The sequence below is a fragment of the Oryctolagus cuniculus genome, chromosome 12 (genome assembly GCF_964237555.1).
Source record: "Oryctolagus cuniculus chromosome 12, mOryCun1.1, whole genome shotgun sequence".
NCBI classification, from domain to species: Eukaryota; Metazoa; Chordata; class Mammalia; order Lagomorpha; family Leporidae; genus Oryctolagus; species Oryctolagus cuniculus.
Genome location: NC_091443.1, coordinates 14,046,732 through 14,068,310, shown reverse-complemented (window position 1 = coordinate 14,068,310; position 21,579 = coordinate 14,046,732). Strand labels below are relative to the sequence as shown.

At 36.8% G+C, this 21,579-nt stretch overlaps 1 long non-coding RNA gene across 7 annotated transcripts in view; it reads right to left on the bottom strand.

The window, feature by feature from the left end:
* Nucleotides 1-21,579, bottom strand: part of LOC103351271 (uncharacterized) — a 153,485-nt gene that overhangs the window by 119,255 nt on the left and 12,651 nt on the right. For all 7 annotated transcript variants that reach the window (XR_011380658.1, XR_011380659.1, XR_011380657.1 and 4 more), the window contains exon 1: nucleotides 17-21,579. This exon is cut by the window's right edge. This is a non-coding gene — a long non-coding RNA (uncharacterized lncRNA). The remainder of the gene's footprint in view (nucleotides 1-16) is intronic.

The following is a 21,579-nucleotide window of genomic DNA, read 5'->3' as shown; positions in this document are numbered from 1 at the left end:
TTGGAAAATGTCCTACCTGCACATTTCCCATTAAAGACAGCCACTGAACTCTAAGTTGTTATGGCACATTTATCTTCATTTGGACATTCTGAAATACACAGTGAAAAAATCCAAGATATTAGCTCTAATGATACAGGTATGTTGAGAAATAGTGATCCCAAAGAGGAAAGGGAGTAAAAGAAAAAAAAAAGAAATGGAATTATGGAAAAGCAATGATGTTTGTACTTGGTCTTCAAGGTTGAATTAAAGTTTCCCAAGTGGACAATGGGGAGTGATGGAAAAGTTTTCCAGGCAAGGCAAGACCATGAGCAAAAATCAATGAAGCAAATACCTTTTTGGTTGGAAAAACCTCTTATAAAAGGAGTAGAATATGAATGAAGCATTTTTTAATAGTTTGAGAAAAATGTAAGTAGTAGCTGGGTTATAAATTCTGAATTTTTGTGAAAGAATCTAGCCATTTTTCACAGACACTAGTCTTGTCTGCAAATACTAACTGATAGAATAAAAAGGGAGAGAACGATCCAACATGGGAAGTGGGATACACAGCAGACTCATAGAATGGCAGATGTCCCAAACAGCACTCTGGCCTCAGAATCAGCCCTTAAGGCATTCGGATCTGGCTGAAGAGCCCATGAGAGTATTTTAGGCATGGAAAGCCAAGACACTTTGGCAAAAAAAGAGGACCTAAATGAAAGATATCCGTGAGTGAGATCCCAGTAGAAAGAATTAGCCATCAAAGGAGGAGGTACCTTTCTTTGAAGGGAGGAGAGAACTTCCACTTTGACTATGACCTTGTCTAAATAAGATCGAAGTCAGCGAGCTCAAGAGGCTTCCATAGCCTTGGAAACTCATGACTAGAGCCTAGGGAGATTTCTGACTCCATAAACAAGAGTGTCAAATTGTAAATTCAACAACAGGAGTCACTGTGTACTTACTCCTCATGTGGGATCTCTGTCCTTAATGTGTTTTCCAATGTGAATTAATACTATAACTAGTACTCAAACAGTATTTTACACTTTATGTTCTGTGTGGCGGAAACTGATGAAATCTTTACTTAATATATACTAAAGCGATCTTCTGTATATAAAGATAATTGAAAATGAATCTTGATGTGAATGGAATGGGAGAGGGAGCGGGAGATGGGAGGGGTGCGAGTGGGAGGGAAATTATGGGGGGAGAAGCATTGTAATCCATAAACTGTATTTTGGAAAATTATATTCACTAAATAAAAGTGTTTATAATAAAAAAAGAGGAAAAAAAGAATCTAGCCTTTTTTTTTCCTCTGATCAACATGTTAGAAGTTTTGAAATGAGAATCTTTTATCAGAGTATGCTTTAGAAAATCACGGCAGTGCATGGTAAAAGCAAAAAGCTTGGTAAGTTTTTAAAGAAACTGAGGTAAGGAGCATTGTTTAGTAAACTTAAACATAGATGAAAAGTTGAGAAATTAATTAAAACATCTAGAGGCCAATTCTGGTACAAACTTTTGCTAGTATCCTCTTTCAAAAATTTAATAATTTAATCTTGTGGATATTTGTAGAACCGTCATACAAACATATTTGTGGCCACCATTAAATTAAATACATGTAATCTGAATGTTTGCTAAAAAATAAATAAATAAAATCATGCTGAAGCAATCAGAAAGCAGATTATCCAGGGGTAGGTGCAACAGGATTACCAAAATTGTTTAATTTCTCCAATCCAAATTAAATACCCTATAAGGAGCCAGAAATCTCCCAGTCTTTATTTAAAGATTCTGTTGTATCTTTGACTCACTTTAATTTCACTGAGCATGAATAACTTCCAAGACAGGATAAGGCCTCACCATTGATCCATATCATTGTACTCCCCTCAAATGTATCCATCGGTCTTGACAAATCTTATCAGGGACAACATCTTTAAACACTGGTTATTAAGTGAACTGGGGTTCAAATAAATTCAGTGCAGGATTACTGGATAACTAGCTGGTATCAAACTTCATCAGTGTTTCTTTCCCAATAGTTTTTATCCAGAATAATAAACACATTCCTTTTATTGGTTCACTCCCCAAATACCCAAATAGCTGGGTTTGGGACAGGGCTAAACCTGGGAGCCAGAAACATTACTGAGGTCTTTAGTTGAGTGGCAGGAATCCAGTTACTTGAACCATCACCACTGACTCCCAGAGTCTGCATTGGTAGGAAGCTGGATTCAGAAGCCAGATTCAGACATTGAACTCAAGCACTCTTAATGTGGGACACGAGCATCTTAACTGCTAGGTTAACTGCCTGTTCCTGAATTCTCTCTTAATTCTTTCTCAGGCTTTCTATGCCATTTTGTTTGTTGATAGTTCCTTCTAGGGGTACTCTTACATTTTGTTCTTTATAATTTTCTGCTAATCTTCCCTGTGTTTGTTCTTGAGAGTATATTTAGGACGTGTGAATTGTTATATTCTAAACAATTTAATAAGGTAGAATAAACTCATTTTAACTACCATCATTTTCCCTTCAGATTTTGCTATAGTACCAGAGATTTGATAAAATTTGCATCACAGTTGTGTTTCTTCTTTGTGCAGTTTTAAATTTTCTATGTATCCAATAATCTCAGAGTAATATACACATTAAAGTGTTGATATTATGAACTTCAAAACTTAAGATACACTTTAAGTGATTATCCTTTGTAAGTGGCATACCACTATGCATAGTAAGGCAGATCTCTTGAGTAACTCCACATAAAAACTGTCATTTAGAGACAGGCATTTGGCAAGTGGTTAAGAACTTGTTTGGGATGCCTGCATCCCAAGTCCCAGTGCCTAGGATTGATCCTGGCTCTGCTTCTGATTTCAGCATCCTGCTAATAGATACTCTGGGAGGTAGGGAGTGATGGTTCATGTCCTTGAGTCCTTGCTACCCACTTTGGAGAACTGGATACAGTCCAAGGATTTTGCTTCAGTCTGACCCAGTCCCAACTGTTGTAGGCATTTGAGGAGTGAGCTAGCACTTGGAAGATACAGTTTGTCTCCTCCACCCGACCTTTCAAATAAAATTTAAAAAGAATTGTCCATCATTTAAAAGTTTTATGAATTGTTAAATAGTTTTTGCTTGTTTTTCTAAGTGCTTTACAATTTGAGACATATTTTTAAATTCTTGTTTTGGTTTCCCTAACTTATACATAATTCAAAATCAAGATGTGATGCTTGGTAGTCTGAAGTTGTAGTTTCAATTTTTGTGATATGGTCCAATATATTTCCTGTGCAGATCAATGAATTATGTAGCAATATCATTCCTACAGTAACTGGATTATGAAGTATTTGTTGGAAGGAACATATGTAACCAGCAAATTACAAAAATACTATTGTAACATTAAAATATTGTTAGGGACAAATATATCCAACTGTTTTTGCTTACATCTGTCAATAACATTTGAATTGCAATAAATTCTATCTCCTTGACAGATAGTCATCTAACACATATGTTTCATTACATACTCTACATATTTGGTGAAACTATTTTTTGTTCCCCTTTTAGAAATTTCAGTCTGTATTGTCGCTCCCCGTCTTCATGGGGGAACGACACTAAGCCCTGCCTAGGCTTCATATCCGAGTCACGGCACCATTATGTCGCTCCCCCTCTTCGTGGAGGAGCAACACAGGACCCTGCGCTGTTCTTTCTTCTGCTCGGCCCTCCCCGGGTTTGCTGCTGGTTCTTCCCGGGTTGGCTACTATCCCTTCCACCTCCGTGGAAGGGCAGTTCCCCCTGGCCGCATTCCCCACTTCCGCAGGGGAGCGGCACTCCGCCGGCCGGTTCTCTGGGGGGCTGCACGGGTGTTCCTTCAGCTAGATGTTCCCCATAGATGTTCCCGATGCATGCCGTCTCTCTCCTCCTTTATAGTCCTCCTCCGCCAATCCCAACTCGGCTGCCCACACGCTGAGCATGCCGCTCTCCTCCAATCAGGAGCAAGTCCTACAGTTTATTGGTTGAACTGGAGGCACCTGTGTAGAAGCTGTTTACTTCTCTCCCAACGCCACACTGTGGGAGAGCAGATGCATAGAATAAGTCTTAATTCGAGTAACTTAGTCTAGTCCGGATTGCTCCCCACAGGAGAGCAGATGCATAGAATAAGTCTTAATTCCAGTAACTTAGTCTAGTCCGAGCTGCTCCCCACATGTATTGCAAAATTTCATATAGTTTACCTATAAAATAATCACTCTTTTTATACTATTATTTAATATTACCATGAACAGGAATATGCTATCTATTTCTCTAATTAGGTATAACCTTTCTGTTCAGTAATTTTATATTATAGTCACTGAATAACTAGTTGTTCACTTACACAGGTGAAAATTCTTTAGTCATATTTCTATTTGTAATCTTTAATTATATTTGAAGATGTGTAATTCCAAATTCTTCCCCAATTCTATCCTAATTGTTCTCTATTGTTATATACTGTATTAGGTTTGGATTTGATTCTGTTTGCATCTGAGTTACATGTTCCTACAACTGCTCAAAGGCACTAAGTTTGTCACTATTTTTACATCACGCAAGTTCACAATTGTGGTTGCTATTTCTATCCCTCATAACATGGTATTTAACAGTTTCTCTTAGTTTGATCATGGCATCACTTCAGTCCCTGAAACTTCCCATGATAGGAAAACTTCCCATAATAGCAAAGCCTATTATGTACAAACAGAATAAAATTTACTCACATTTTAACCATGCTAATTAACAAAATATATTTATTCATGTTTTGTATTTTACATATAATTTATATATTATAAATAAAATATATAAATAATAAATATAATAAATAATATGCATTATATATTAACCTCAAACTATACACATTTAATTATCTCAGAAGTCATGAGTATGGGTGCTGGAGACTTTTAGGATCTAAACATGCTAGGCTTGCTTTTGTGGCATCTTTGAGGGATTTTGAAGAAACAAACTGTTATCATTGAGATCGGAATACTTTCTCCTCATCTGTACAACCATTGCAGCTTTGTTAAACTTTATCCTATGGCTACACAAGATGGAGAGCAGGTGGACTTTTGTGATTCTATTGAAGGCCTTTCAATTTGAATATGATTATATTCCATTTAATTTATTATTTTTTTCTTATCAGTGTATTCAGTCACATAAAGCATAGTGATATTTGTGAATATTTTATTTGAGTAATACTGATCTATCTGTGGACAGATTAGAAATTTTACATTTCTTCTAAATGTGTACCATGCAATTGGTGAGTATAAAGTAATATGACAGAAGAAAGGTTATCCTGAGCTCTTACCTTGTATTCAAGACAACATTTAAAAAGTATGAAATTCCTTGAGTTTGAGATACTAATTTTTTAAAAAATGACTAATAATAAGCTTTATATTCAAAATTGCATGGACAAGTAACAACACAGTCTATGATTTAAATGTTTCTCTTCATATTGCATATTATTGTAAATTACTATCTAGAAAATTTAATCTCAAGGTTCTAAATGGGAAATATAACCTACTCAATGATAGGTGTTGATATCACACCTGAAGTATACGTCCTTTTGGATTTCTCCTTCACACTGATAGCATTGCAAGTTATCAACAACACCTGGTAGGATTCTGTGTAGTACAGCAATAATCTGTTACTAGAGCACTTGGTGCTGGGTATCTGTTAAATATCAATAACACACCTTCTTGAGAGGATTTTTCCCGTATCTGGCTACATGACAGCAAAGTCAGCCTTTGAAAACCTACAACTCAATAATTATCATATAATCATATATTTTTCAATGTATCAGATAATTGGTTAGGATTAAAATGAATATTCATAGATCTTTCAGACCCAAAGGGAGAAATGTAACACTTGCTAGTCATCATTTTTAATAAAATTAAAGGTAAGGTTTTGAGACACTGTAAGCCAATAGTTTGATATAATTTAGTCAAGGAATTTTTAAGGATATGGTTCATTCATTGTAGTTGTTCAGAAGACTGGAAATAATGAGTAGGCAAATTATTGGTATTTGTAGGGTGTTGCAAAGCCTCTGCATTACCATAAATATAAAATTACTTCCCCTCTTGGTTTCTAGGTATTCAGGTGGAGGCTTTACAAATTTCTTGTGTCATCAGATTCTAAGTAACTGATTCTAGTAGGCTTTCTTGACTTAACAAACTCTGTAAAACATTTTTTTCTGCAAAACAACATAACTTTAGATTATTTCCTGAATTACTTAATCCTATTGCAAAATTATAAAGTTTTCAGTACATTCCTTTTATGTGAATGAGTTTGCGGGTGGTATGAAAAAGCCACCCAATCATATAACAGTATGAGTAAAGGAAAAATCCAGCAATGATATTGTTATTTTCATATAGTGTTCTTAGGTCTCTTTGATTTCTAATTTTATTTCAAAGAGAGCTATTTCTTAAATTATTGATAGGAGTTCCTGGTAGCAGTAATGAGGATTCTATCTCATACAAACTGTGGTAGTCCAAATTCATCTTGGTCTGAAAATTAATTGGTTTTGGATCTCTTTATTTACTTGAAAGGGAGGGAGGAAGGGAGAGAAAAAGACAGAGAGAGATAATTTCAATTAGCTAATTCACTCCCCAAATGCAGGCAAGAACCAGGTCTAGGCTGAAGCAGAAAGTCAGATCTTGTTAACTCAACCCAGGTCTCCCACATGTGTGACAGGAGCCTAATTACAGGTATCCTAGGATCTGTATTAGCAGGTAGCCGGAGCCAGGAGCCAGGAATTGAACTCATGTACTCCAATATGAGATAAAGGTGTTGTGGTTTTTTTTTTTTTTTTTTTTTTTTTTGGACAGGCAGTGTTAGACAGTGAGAGAAAGACAGAGAGAAAGGTCTTCCTTCCGTTGGTTCACCCCAGAAATGGCCGCTATGGCCAGCACACTGCGCCGATCTGAAGCCAGGAGCCAGGTGCTTCCTCCTGGTCTCCCATGCGGATGCTGGGCCCAAACACTTGGGCCATCCTCCACTGCCTTCCCGGGCCACAGCAGAGAGCCGGACTGGAAGAGGAGCAACCGGGACAGAACCGGCGCCCCAACCGGGTCTAGAACCCAGAGTACTGGCACTGCAGGTGGAGGATTAGCCTAGTGAGCTGTGGCATCGGCCAAGATAAAGGTGTTTTAATAGGCATCTTAATTGCTAGGCTAGAATACCACTCTTATTTCTTGGTTTGGATGTTTCATCTTGTTTTCCAGCATGAACTCTATAATAAATTACATAAATATATTCGAGAAATTAAGATGATTCTCATAAATCAGTAATTTCCCTTATAATATTCCAGTCACTACTGATGTTAGAAAGCTTCTATTCTTCCAGGACCAGTGCTGCGGCACAGTGGGGTAAGCTGCTTCTGCAGTGCCAGCATCCCATATAGGTGCCTGCTCGACTTCCAGCTGCTCCACTTCCAATCTAACTCCCTACTAATACACCTTGGAAAGCAGTGGATGATGGCCCAAGTCCTTAGTCTATTACACCCGCATGAGATACCTGCATGAAGATCCTGGCATTTTACTTCAGCCTGGCTCAGCCCTGGCTGCTGCAGCCATTTGGGGAATGAACCAGTGGATGGAAGCTCTCCCTCTCTCTCTCTCCTCTCTCTTTAGAATAAATAAATAATCCTTATAAAAATGAAAGCTTCTATTCTTCCAAAGTTGGCCAGTCCCATAAGACACCAGAAACATATGGGGTTATTCAAAAAGTTCATGGAAAATTCATAATTATAGAAAGAAATATGCATGAATTTTTAAAATTTTGCACCAAAATAATTGGTTCTTCCATGAACTGTTTTAAGTACCCTTATTTAGTATCAGTATCATTATTTACTTTAAGATTGACAGCTGTTTAAATAAAAATTGTATGTTCTGGCACTTGGACTTAATGTCTGTGAAATCAAAAGCTCCTAAAACTTCATGATGGTTGACTATTGCATAACATGTTTTATATTCCTTTATGAGTCTCCCACACAGGATCCATCAATGAATATTTACTCAGCATTGGAAATAGGAATATTAGATAAATCAAACCAAGGTCCAGTACCTTCCTCAACAACTGTAAGATGTGTTCAACCTATTCATTAATGACAAAGTCACACATTTTGTTAAAAACTGGCCACAGTTGCCTAGAATAGCATTAGGATTAGACAATAAGATTGGTTCAAAGTGAGTACAGCAGTTGACAAGAGTTGTGTTTATACAAAAGAAAGAGATGTACTTGTAATCATGGCCTAATTTTGGAGTAAGTGCAGCATTGGAAGCCTAAATTTCATGACAGAAAGGGGAGAATGGTTCAACAGTTAAAAAAAGTATCCAAATACAAATGGGGAAATCACAGCTAAGAGATGTGTGACGACCTTCTTCAGCTTGTTCTGACTATAATGAAAACAAGTTTCAGTGATGTTTTTGTGTAACAATTCAGTATTCAGCCTTTTCATAAAAGGTGGGAGTACTCAAATAACCCTCAGTTTTTTGTAGTATGTCATTTAATTTATATATTAGGTCGACTTTAAGAAAAACAATTGTCTATATGCCAGTGATTCATATCCCACAAATTTGGCTTCAATTTGATATTGCAACTTATTTAGGGAGGCTTTATGTTCTGGAAGACTAAGGAATTTAGTAAACAAGTGTCTAGCTTACTAGAATACAGGGTATTGGCAACTATCAATAATAATTAGCAAATATTATATAATAGTAATAATTAGGAAAATACACGAAGTTTTTATAAATGCCAAGAGAACATATTAGGTGAATCTCTGAATCCCTGGGGTATCCATTGCCACAGATATTAAAAGCCTCCAATTCTGCAAGTAAACCTCAATGAAGATGATCCTTAACTCCTACATAAAGGGCACAGAACATAAAGCTGGACATCAGGCCTATTACATAAATTGTTGAGCTCAGCCCCAGATGCTGACATGGAAATAAGATTGTGTACCACTGGTTTCCACAGATAAATCAACTATTTACTTCTCATAGAGCTTGGACAAATCTAGAAACAGATTTCCTTTCTTTGTCAAATTGTCCCTCCATTCTCACAGGTAATATAGGAGTGTAATGAAGTGAATGTTCTGCCTTTAGTATGCTCTGTTTCTGTAGTTGTTTAACTACTGGTCCTATTCATTGTATTTGAGCTAAAATAGAGAAGGTTCTCTATACATGCCCAAAGTTTTCCATTGTTGTAAATTAGGAAGATGATACTGATTTCTTTTATTAAATCGCCATCATTTGTGCCCAGGACACATAAATACGGGTATATTTCCTGTAATTCAGGGTACTTTTCCAGCATAGGTTGACTGTCACTTCTCCACAGCCCCTTTTTGCTTCAGGAAGCACACATTTACCAACCCAGATGTCTCACATCCTAGGAGCTCCAAATCAACTCCATCCCTCATACACAACATTGTAGACCTTAAATTTTATAGCAGGTCCCTTCCTGACAGGTTTCAGGGCACACTAGAAGACAAAATGCAATTTTATAAGAGAGGGTTTATTTTCATGCACATCTCAGAAGTAAAAGAACAGTAGAAGGTAGTCCAGAATTGGGTTTGCTGAATTAGGCCGAACAAGAGAGATCTGTAGAACTTGCCCGGTGCATGGCTCCAGTATCCATGATAAAAGGTAGGAAAAGATTAAAATAGGAAAAAGAAATAGACACGAAGTTTTTATAAATGCCAAGAGAACATATTAGGTGAATCTCTGAATCCCTGGGGTATCCACTGCCACAGATATTAAAAGCCTCCAATTCTGCAAGTAAACAAAAAGTTTATCTCATTCCAAGTTCTGAGTTTTACTCATTATGTCAGTTTTGTGTATTGATTTGCAAATTTGCCACTTATTTCCTGTCTGATTTCATGAAGCAGGGAAGATCTCCATGAGGTAGTACAGTTTCAGAGTTACAGTGCATCTTCCTCAATCTGTTCTAGGACGGCTCTTCCATAGTGTCTACTGACTTTCCATTAGCATTCAACCTCTTACTTGTTGGTGGTCCTGGAGAACAGTTTGCTCGCTTTTTGAATAAGTATAACTGGGAAGCTAATACTACAGTCTTAAGTTTCTTTTTTATTATCTTTCTCTGTATTTCTAACAAACCTGGGTTGCAATCACCAACCCCTGAGAAACTATCTGTCCTTGCCACCTACCTATCTTTTTTCTTACTTATATTTGAATTTCTGGCAACAGATGTTTCATAAAAAATGGAGAGGACCGGATGGCACTGAGGCTCACTTGGTTAATCCTCTGCCTGCGGCGCCGGCATCCCATATGGGCACCAGTTCTAGTCTCAGTTGCCCCTCTTCCAGTCCAGCTCTCTGCTGTGGCCAGGGAAGGCAGTGGAGGATGGCCCAAGTGCTTGGGCACCTGCACTCGCATGGGAGACCAGGAAGAAGCACCTGACTCCTGGCTTCAGATCGGCGCAGTTCCGGCAGTAGCGGTCATTTGAGGGGTGAAGGAAGACGGAAGGAAGACCTTTCTCTCTGTCTTTCTCTCTCACTGTCTATGACTCTACCTGTCAAATAAATTTAAAAAATTAAAAAAAATAAATTAAAAATTAAAAAAATGGAGAGGACCAAGGGTCTATTGTTATCCATTGATGAATTTATATGAATTTATATATGTAAATGTAGAAAATGCCTCCCTGAACTGTAGTGAAAATCAATAGTGCAATCACCCAGCTTCTGGGCACAGGATTTACCATTTCCCAGTTTATTTTCTGCATAAAGCTTTCAGGTAGTGCTGTTAGCAATTCTGCATGTTGGGTTTCCAAGGCACGAAGAGTAGCCTGAGTTGTTGGAAGAAGTGGACTACTGGATTCCTGAGGCCTTGGCAGTCCCTCATGTGAAGGTTCTCATTTGGCCTCTGTTGTACTTGTTCTATGAGTCAAACAAAGTCAATTGAAGGAAAAATTCCATGTCATAGTCAGTGTACATACCCAGGGGTAGGCCTATAGATTAAAAAATACACTGAAGAACACTTGGGAAATGTCTATGGGTCTCCCTGGAACATTGGAAAAATAGTTCTTAAAATAGCTAATATCAGCTAGAGAAAGGACAGATGAATCTTATCATTTGGACCTTATCTAAATTCTCAAAATCTACTTGTTCTTATCTCTTAACCACTTCTGCCCCGTCTCCATGTTTTGAATTGACTATAACATCCATAAATCCCCTCTCAAGAATAGGTATTAGCATAACACTTATGAGCATAATTTTTTATTTCATAAAATATCATGACTCAAGCCATGGTCCTTGCCTTTTGTGACTATTTGGTCCTTAAAATTCTAGCTGGAGTTGGCATCCTTAAACCCTTATGCCAAAGTGTGTTAGAGTTTGGACAGATTCAATGTAGTTAGTTCCTGGTATATGAAGTCAGAGAATCCTCTTCCTTAGTAGTCTATATCTAAATTAACAGGAGAAATGCAATAATCTAAGATAAAAAAATGCAACTCGTGTGCTATTTCTGAAGAGTAAATTGAATATTAGGAAGTTCCTAATTTAACTGAATTTTAAATTCATGGGTAAACAAATATCTGGATCTCAATTCTCCAGATTCTTGAATTTTCTTAGTCCATTAATGATCTACAACTATCCTAACACATGACAAACCTGAAATAATATAACCAGGGTGAATTTGTCTACCTGAACATTTAGATACTAATGCACCACAAAATTTCTGTGATTTTCGATTAAGACAAATTAGAACAAAGATTTATTTGGAATTTCTTAGTTATCAAGGGTAGATTTAATACATGTAATGCTGCCTATCCTGCCAGCAATTTCCAAAATTGTGAGATTGAACCATTAAAATCAGGTTAGCATAAAAGATCAGGTTGTTCATGTGGAAGGAAGCAGATGTACAAAATTACTTCCTACCCCTGACACCACCACAGCATTCACAATCTAAAGCCCCCAAATGGGAATACCATTCTAATGAAGATAAGAATATGTGAATTTAGATAATATTGCACCACAGAGAAGACACCAGTGAATCACAAGATTCCTCAATTTTCAGTCAAAGCCAAGCTGAGATATAAAATGAAGAATCTTTCATGTTGATCCTATCATCCATGTGGGTTACTGATGAAGAATTAACCATAAAAATATTCATGTTCCCATTCATCTCCTCATGAGCACTTTATGTTCAGTTTATGTTGTTGTAAATACACTATAAGCATTCATGTATGTATGTTTTGGGTCATACACGTATGAATTTTTGTTAATTCTATGACTGAGAGTATGTTAAATCATCCACCTATTTGAATACTTTGTAAGAATATTCTAAAAATATCCATAGATTTTCAATTTTGATATACTAGTATGTGTTTATCTGATTGTTGTTTGAATTATATTTTTTCCTGTGGCTAATGGCTTTGAGTCATTTGCTTTCATATTTGCTTTCATATATCATTTGCTATTCACATGCTTTTTAGTCATTTGGCTATTTTCTTTTGTGAAGTACCTATTTAAATGTTTTAGTCATCACTTTTTGACAAGTAAACATTAAGGCTTTTATTTAGTGATCCTTCATTGAGTTTATACATTTATAAATAAAAAATTGAACTTTAATGCAAACAAACTTGTCCATGTTTTACCTTATGGTTAGGGTTTCCCTGAAGTTATGGTGCTCTCCTACGTTATGCTCAACAAGCTTTATTATTTTTCCTTTCATATGTCGACCAATATTATGCAAGGAAAATATTTATTTGTATGGTATGAAAGGGAAGGAGCTTTTCTCAATATTGTTATCCAATAGACCTGGCATCAACTGTTGAACAGGCAGTCTTTTTCTCACCATGTGACAGTGGCACTTTTATCATAAATTAAGTAATATTTTTGATTATCTGTTTTTGGAATCTCTTTTGTACCACTGGGCCAATTTTCTGTCTTTTGTCATAGTAACCTTATAATAGGCAATGACATTGGTCATGTAACTCATGCAACTTTGTTCATCTTCATCAAGACTATCTTAGCATTTCCTGACTGTTTGCATCCAATATAATTCTTGAAAACAGATGGCTGCTTTCTAAAAGATCTAATAAGATTCAGTTTGGAGTTAAAAAATATAAATATGCAAGACAATTTTTGAACTATTCCTAATCAGAGGCTTTCTGTTGGAATTAATGAAAACAAAATGACTGAAAATGGGGAGAGTTGTTATAATATTTTTAATATGACACTGATATCTATAATCTTAATGCTGCTGAGTTCACTGTGGAATTGGAAAGCAATATAATGAACATGTGTTGCAAGAGAATAGTTTTTGCCGTTTTTGTGTTAAGCGTATGTGATATGACAAATGTGGTACTAAAGAGATAAAAGGGAATTAAATGCAATGGGATATTAGAAAAATTTTTTAGAAATATGTAATTGAATCTGCAAATTTAACTACAGAATACTTCAAACATTCTTCAAAAATGGAATTAAAATTAATTTTGGTGCAAAAATTTTTAAATCATATCACTACATATCTTCATTAATAAAGTATTGTCTGCTTACTTTCAATCCTGTTTTATAAGCCTCTTTACCTAAATAATTGATGTTTCTGAGGTTCCTGAAAATATAATCTTCTTAAAATTCATTTTTATTCTTGAAAAAAAATTTTCTTGAAGTCCAGAGAGACAAAGAGAACTCTAATCTGCTGGTTCACTCTCCAAATGCCCACTATGGCCAGGGCTAGGATGAGGCCAAAACCTGAAGCTGGGAAGTCAATCCATATCTTCCACACAGAATGAAGGAATCAAATTATTCCAGTCATCATGGGTACTTCCCACAGTCTGCACTAGCAGGAAGCTGGAGCCAGGAATCAAATCCAGGTACTGTGATATGGAATACAGGTAACTTCACCAGCACCTTAACCACTAAGCTCATCACTCACCTGTTATTTCACATAGAAATACATTTAATTTCAGTTATTTATTTCTTAATACAGCAGCTTTGCTTAAATTTCTAATTTAGTTTCTAATTGTGTTCAGAACTTTTTCTGTGAACAAAGAAATTTATATCTTACTGTACCAGTTAGGATATCAAGTATAGTATTGATTAGAAATAATGACAGAAAATCACTGTTTTATTCCCTATCTCAGAGGAAAACTTTCAATATCCCATTACCAATAATTTCCTAATTGGATCTCTTTTATAAATATATTTTATCTATTAAATAATTTTCTTCTATTCCTAGTTCCAATAAAGGGATTTTTTAGAGAAAGACTTTATAATTTTTATCAAATAATTTCTGTTTATTATTTGGGATGATCCTATGGCTTTTCTTCTCCATTATGTTATATTGGTAAATTAAATGGAATGTTTTACTGTTCCAGGAACCTATATAGAACATTATATTGCATTTAGTTGTTTATTTAGGCTCTTCTTGTCTGTAGCACTTTACTTTTGAATAATCTTCATAAGTTTGAGAAAACTTGGTCAAACATTTTGTAGAGTGTCTCTCACATGGGATTTGTTTGATGAATTTCTCATGATTACATTGGGCATATGGGTTTTCAGGAGGAAGATCATAAAGAGCAAGTCTCATCATATCATATGAATGGTAATTTAACACTATGATGTTAATTACCATATAGAGATAGTTCTTGTCAGGTTTCTTCACTGTGAAGTTACTCTTCCTTCTGACTTCCCATTTTCATAGCATACTGTTTGGAAGAAAGTCACTAGCACAACCCACAGTTCAGAAATAAGGAATTCTGCTCCACTTTCTTGAACATAAGTTATCTACAAATATTATTTGGAATTTTTCTGCATAAGTAACTGGATATTCTATCCAATTTATATGTTCATTCATTTAATTATATCATTATGGATTCATAGATGTTTATTTTATATTTTGATATGATATGATAAAATATTTGTTTTGTATAAAAATTTCCAGCTTTTACAATTAGGAGTTCTTTGGGTTGGTTTCTATGTTTGTTTGCTATACTTCCCATCAATGTGAGGTTATTAATTATTTTTTAGTACATCCTCACTCTCTGACAAACAAGGCACTCTGGGTTCATCTTGTACATATACTGGTCAATCCCAGAATCAGCAAGGATCCTTGAGATTTTTGTTGAAAAGTGGTATTAAAAACTAAGATTTGGGGTGAAAGAATTTGAAGAATCAGTTACAATGCCATTTGAGTTTCCCACGTTCCAGATCAGAATGCCTGGGTTCAAGTCCCAACTCTACTTCCAACTCCAGACTCCTGCTAATTCCCACTCTGGGAGGCAATGGTGATGGCTCAAGTACTTGTTTCCCTTCCAATCTTCTGGAAAATATGCATTGACTTCCCAGATTATGGCTTTAGCCTGGCAATTTCTCTCTCTCTATCTCTCTCTCTCTCTCTATCTCTCCCTCTGCCTTTCAAATAAAAAGGAAACAATTTTTTAATTTAAAAAATGCTAAATCAACTGTTATTAGAATGCCATTGCTGGGGCCAGCGCTGTGGCACAGCTGGTTAAAGCTCCGGCCTGAAGTGCTGCCATCCAATATGGGCGCTAGTTATAGTCCTGGCTGCTCCTCTTCTGATCCAGCTCTCTGTTATGGCCTAGGAAAGCAGTGGAAGATGGCCCAAATCCTTGGGTCCCTGCACTCCTGTGAGATACCTGGAGGAAGCTCATGGCTCCTGGCTTCGGATAGGTTTAGCTCCAGCCATTGTGGCCATCTGAGGAGGGAACCAGATGATGGGAGACCTCTCTCTCTCTCTGTCTCTACCTCTCTCTGTCTTTCAAATAAATAAAAATAAATAAATAAGGAATGACATTGCTTCTAGACCTTTTCAGCTGACATAGTAAAGAAATATATATTTGGACAATATCTGAGTATTAAAACATCTATAAATATTTATAACTACCTATATTGTATATAAATGACACACATCAATTTATACTAATGTCTACAATTCTAACCCATGAATCATTCTAGCTTTTTCTTTTATCTGTAACTTGCATTCCAACATAAGAAAATGTATACTATTTGCTAATCATTTACTTAATTACTCAATTCCAGAACACATATGTAGCAGTTTCAGAATTGGTGACTCATAAATCCATGGGAAGCAACTTTATCAAGTGGACTGTAGTACTTACACATATGGGCTTTAGTGTAATAGATCTCATTCATTTCCAAAGTTACTTATGTGGGGAGCAACTCGGACTAAGACTGTTACTGGAATTAAGACTTATTCTATGCATCTGCTCTCCCACAATATGGCGCTAAGAAGGGAGTAACAGCTTCTACGCAGCTGCCTCCAGTTCAACCAAGAAACTGTAGGACCTGCTCCTGATTGCAGGAGAGCAGCGTACTCAGCGTGTGGGTAGCAGAGTTGGGATTGGCGGAAGAGGACTATAAAGGAGGAGAGAGACAACATGCACCAGGAACATCTAAGGGGAACATCCGAAGGAACACCTGTGCAGCCCCCGAGAGAGCCGGCCGGTGGTGTGCCGCTCCCCCGCGGAAGTGGGGAATGTGGCAGCAGCAAACCCGGGGAGGGCCGAGCAGACAAAAGAACAGCGCAGGGTCCTGTGTCGTTCCTCCACGAAGACGGGGAGCAACAACTTATGTCAGCATCTTTACCAACTTTTCAATCTTACCAGCAAGGTTGTTTCATACATTAGTGATACAGCTGGGCTCTTTTGTCACATTCTGTATTCCATCTTGGTATCCTGCAACCTTCTGAATTAGTTTTCATTAGAGTTTGTAGTGCTGTAAAGTTTGATGAGTTCTGACAAATGCATTGTGCCATGTATCCACCCTAACAGTACTATACAGAATACATTCAGTGTGCTTTATGTATCCATTACTTGCTCTTCCATGCAAATCCCTGTCAAGTACTGTCTATAGTTCCTCCTTTTCCAGAATGTCCTTAAATGGAAGCACACTGTAAGTGGCCTTTTAAGACAGGCTTCTTTCACCTAGCAAGATGTATTGAATATCTATCCATATCTGTGTGTGGTTTGATGGATATTTCCTTTTCATTGCTTGTTTTCCATTCTTTGGATATACCACAGTTAGTTTCTACCCTCACCAAAAGATATTTTCGCTAATTCCAGTTATTGGGAATTATGAGAAAAGAAGTTATAAGTATTCTCATGCTAGTTTCTGTGTGGACATGAAGTTTCAGATTAATTTGGTAAATACTTGGGAAACTAGTGGCTGAATGAATGGCAAGACTATGTTTAGCTTTATAAGAAACTGCCAAACTATCTTCAAAGTAGCTGTGCCATTTTGCAATGCCATTGCCAATGAACACTATTTGCCTCCAGCAATTGGCATTATCATATATATCATATTTTGCTAATTATACTGTAAGTTTATTGGTATCTTAATGTCCAATTTGCATTTCTCTAATGATAGAAATTGTTGATCATCATCACATGTTTGCCATCTGTATATAATTTACTGATATCTGTTCAGATCTGTTGATCATTTCTTAATTGGTTGCATATTTTCATACTGTTTAAACTGTTCTTTATATATCTGGAAAGAAAGCCTGTATCATATATATGTATTGAAAATGGTTTCTCCAATCTGTAGGCTAGGTTTTCATTAACATAGTGTCTTCTGCCAAACAGAGCTTTTGGTTTATTTTTAAAAGTTTGATTTACCATTTATTTCCCACAGGGTGTGCTTTTGATGATGTATCTGAAAAACTTATCATAAAACCCAAGGTCACATAGATTTTCTCTAATGTTTTTCTTCTAGAAACTTTAAATTTTTACATTTTATATATAGTTCTATGATCTATTTTGAGCTAATGCTTGTGAAACATTTAAGGCATATGAATAGGTTCACTTTTTATATATGCTATTCCTTCATTCCAGCACTATTTATTGATCACTATCCAGTGATAGTAATTTTTGAAGACTATCCTTTTTGCACTGTGCTTCTGTCAAAGATCAGTTGACTATATTTGCATATGTCTACATCTGGAGTCACCATTTTGTACAACTGACCCATGTGTCTATTCTTTTGTCAATACCGCACTGTCTAGATTAGTGTAGCTTTATAGTAAGAGTCTTAATGTTAGGTAATGTGATTCCTCTACCTTTGCTGTTCTACAGTATTCTAAGTCTTTGTATATACAATTTTAAAAAGATTTTCATTAGCTACAAAATAGCTTGCTGAGATTTTGAAAAAGATTGCTTAGTATATAGATCAAATTAGGAAGGACTGACATCTAGACAATATTAAATAAGATTGAAATGAGTTTACAGATCAGGTTAGGAAAAAAATCTAAATAACATTGAGTTTTCCAATGTGTTAACACAGACTATTTGTTCATTTAGATTTTCATTATTTCATAAAAATTTATAGTTTTCTGCACATAAATAGATCCTACACCCATTTATTTATATTTATATCCAAGGATTTTATTCCTTTGCTTTGGGGTTTTTAGGTGCTATTATATATATATATATATATATATATATATATATATATTTCAAATTCCAGCAGTTCATTACCTACACATAAGAAAGTAAATGACTTCTGCATATTCTTTTTTTTTCTTTTTTTTTTTTTGACAGGCAGAGTGGACAGTGAGAGAGAGAGACAGAGAGAAAGGTCTTCCTTTGCCGTTGGTTCACCCTCCAATGGCTGCCGCAGCCGGCGCGCTGCGACCGGCGCACTGCGCTGATCCGATGGCAGGAGCCAGGAGCCAGGTGCTTTTCCTGGTCTCCCATGGGGTGCAGGGCCCAAGCACCTGGGCCATCCTCCACTGCACTCCCGGGCCACAGCAGAGAGCTGGCCTGGAAGAGGGGCAACCGGGACAGAATCCGGCGCCCCGACCGGGACTAGAACCCGGTGTGCCGGCGCCGCTAGGCGGAGGATTAGCCTAGTGAGCCGCGGCGCCGGCCGACTTCTGCATATTAACCCTTATTCTTTTGCCTTGCTATGCATATTTATAGCTCTAGGATGTTTTTCTTTTGTAGAATCTTTGGGATTTGTCTTTTCCCACAGACAATGCCATCTATAAATATATTTTATATTTTTATATTACAATCTGTATGCTTTATTACTTTTTTCTATTTATTGAACTAACTTCCAGTATGTTGTTCTATAGGAATGGTGCCAGAGGACATCTTTGCCTTGCTTCTGACCTCAAATTATCCACAGTTTCCCATCACTTACTGCAGGATTTATTTTTAATTTTTTTTCTTTGTTGGCTTGAGGAAATGTCCCTATATTTCTTCCTTGTTGAGAGTTTCCATTGTGAATGGATGTTAGATTTTGTCAAATGAGTTTTCTACATCTATTGATATGATCATATGTTTGTTCTTCTATAGCCTGTTGACATGGTTGAATTTTGAATGCTGAAGCAGGCTTACATACCTGGTATAAATCCTGGTTGATTTTGGGTTTAATTCAATTTATTTTTCTGCACATTGTTGAATCCAAATTGAAAACATTTCATTGAGGACTTTTATGTCAATATTCATGAGAGAAAAGCCGTTTTATTTAAATGTCTTTTATCTTGTTATGTTGCAATAAAAATAGTTTGATGTAATGAGTAGGAAGTATTCTGTTTGTATTTTCTGGAAGTGTTAGTGGAGAAACGTATTATTTTTTCCTAAATTTTGTAAAATTCTGGGGCCGGCACCGTGGCTTACTTGGTTAATCCTTCGCCTGTGGTGCTGGCATCCCATATGGGCACTGGGTTCTAGTCCCGGTTGCTCCTCTTCCAGTCCAGCTCTCTGCTGTGGGCCAGGAAGGCAGTGGAGGATGGACCAAGTACTTGGGTGCCTGCACCCGCATGGGAGACCAGGAAGAAGCACCAGGCTCCTGGCTTCGGGTTGGTGCAGCGCTGACTGTAGGGTTCATTTGGAGAGTGAACCAACGGAAGGAAGACCTTTCTCTCTGTCTCTCCCTCTCACTGTCTATAACTCTACTTGTCAAATAAATTTTAAAAAATTGTAAAATTAACCCATAAAATTGTCTAAGCTTGATGGTTTCTTTTTGGAATGTTATTAATCATTAATTCAATTTAAGTAACCAATGTATGGCTAGTCAGTTTGTGAGTATGGTAGGTTTTGTCTTTCAAGGAAGTTGCCCATTTTATTTCTCAAATTTTGGGGCATAGAGTTGTTCTTAGTACTGGCTTAAGTTCTGTAAGTTCTGTGGTTGGGGTGGGTGCACATTTGGACTAGAGGTGAAAGTGCTATTAAGATGTCCATGTTCCACACCGGAGTACCTGAGTTCCATTTCTGGCTTTGGCTCTTGCCTCCAGCTTCCTACTACTGCAGACACAGGTAGGAGCTGCTGATGGCTCAAATAAGTATGTTCCTGACACTCTTGTGGGATACCTGGATTGAGTTTTCAGCTCCCAGTTTTGGCATATTTACAGCTCTAGGATGTTTTTCTTTTGTAGAATATTTGGGATTTGTCTTTTCCCACAGAAATGCCATCTATAAATATATTTATAAATACCCAGCTCTGGCCTTTGTGGGTATTTGAAGATATAATCAGTGGACAGGGACTATGTTTCTTAAACTACAGTCACATTTGAAAAGGAAGGAAAGCTTAAACAAATAAAAGTCCATGGGATTGGTAACAGTGGCTCCTCTTTTATTTCTGATATTGATCATTTGTCTTTCTTCCCTTGCTTTCTCAAGAAGTTTAACATTTTACTGATGTTTTAAGAAATCAACTTTTGGAATTGTTAGTTTTCTGTGATTTTTTTCCTGTCTAAACTGCACTGATTTCCATTCTGATATTTGTTATATCTTTCTTCCTGTTTGCTTAAGGTTTGAAGTACTCTCCCCTTTCTGTATTTTTCTTATATGGAAGTTTAGATTGCTAATTTTTTTTTTTTTTGACAGGCAGAGTGGACAGTGAGAGACAGAGAGAGAAAGGTCTTCCTTTGCCGTTGGTTCACCCTCCAATGGCCGCCGCTGCAGCCGGCGCACCGCGCTGATCCTGGCAGGAGCCAGGAGCCAGGTGCTTTTCCTGGTCTCCCATGGGGTGCAGGGCCCAAGCACCTGGGCCATCCTCCACTGCACTCCCTGGCCATAGCAGAGAGCTGGCCTGGAAGAGGGGCAACCGGGACAGAATCCGGCGCCCCAACCGGGACTAGAACCCGGTGTGCCGGCGCCGCAAGGCGGAGGATTAGCCTATTGAGCCACGGCGCCGGCTTAGATTGCTAATTTTTTATACTTTTTCTTTTCTAATGCATGAATTTAATGTAAAATTTTCCCTGTAAGCAGGCCTTCATCATATTTTGTGAATTATGATAAGTAGTGTTTTCATGTGGACTTAGTTAAAAATAATTTTTAATTTCTCAAGTGACTTGTTTGTTGATGTATCTGTTATTTAGGTTAATATTTAACTTTCAATTTGGGGTTTTCACAGATATATCTTTATAGACTCCTAGTTTTATTCCACTGCGGCCTGATAATTTATTTAGTATGATTTATAATCTCTCATATGTGTTAAAGTCTGTTTTATGGCATATAGTATAATCTAATTTAGTGAATGTTTCATGTGAGTTTTAGAATAATATATACTTTCCTATTGTTGAGGAGACTATTCTATAATATCAAACAATTTAATTGATAGTGCTGTTAATATCCTTACTGTTTCCTTCTTTTTTTTTTTTACTGCTTGATTA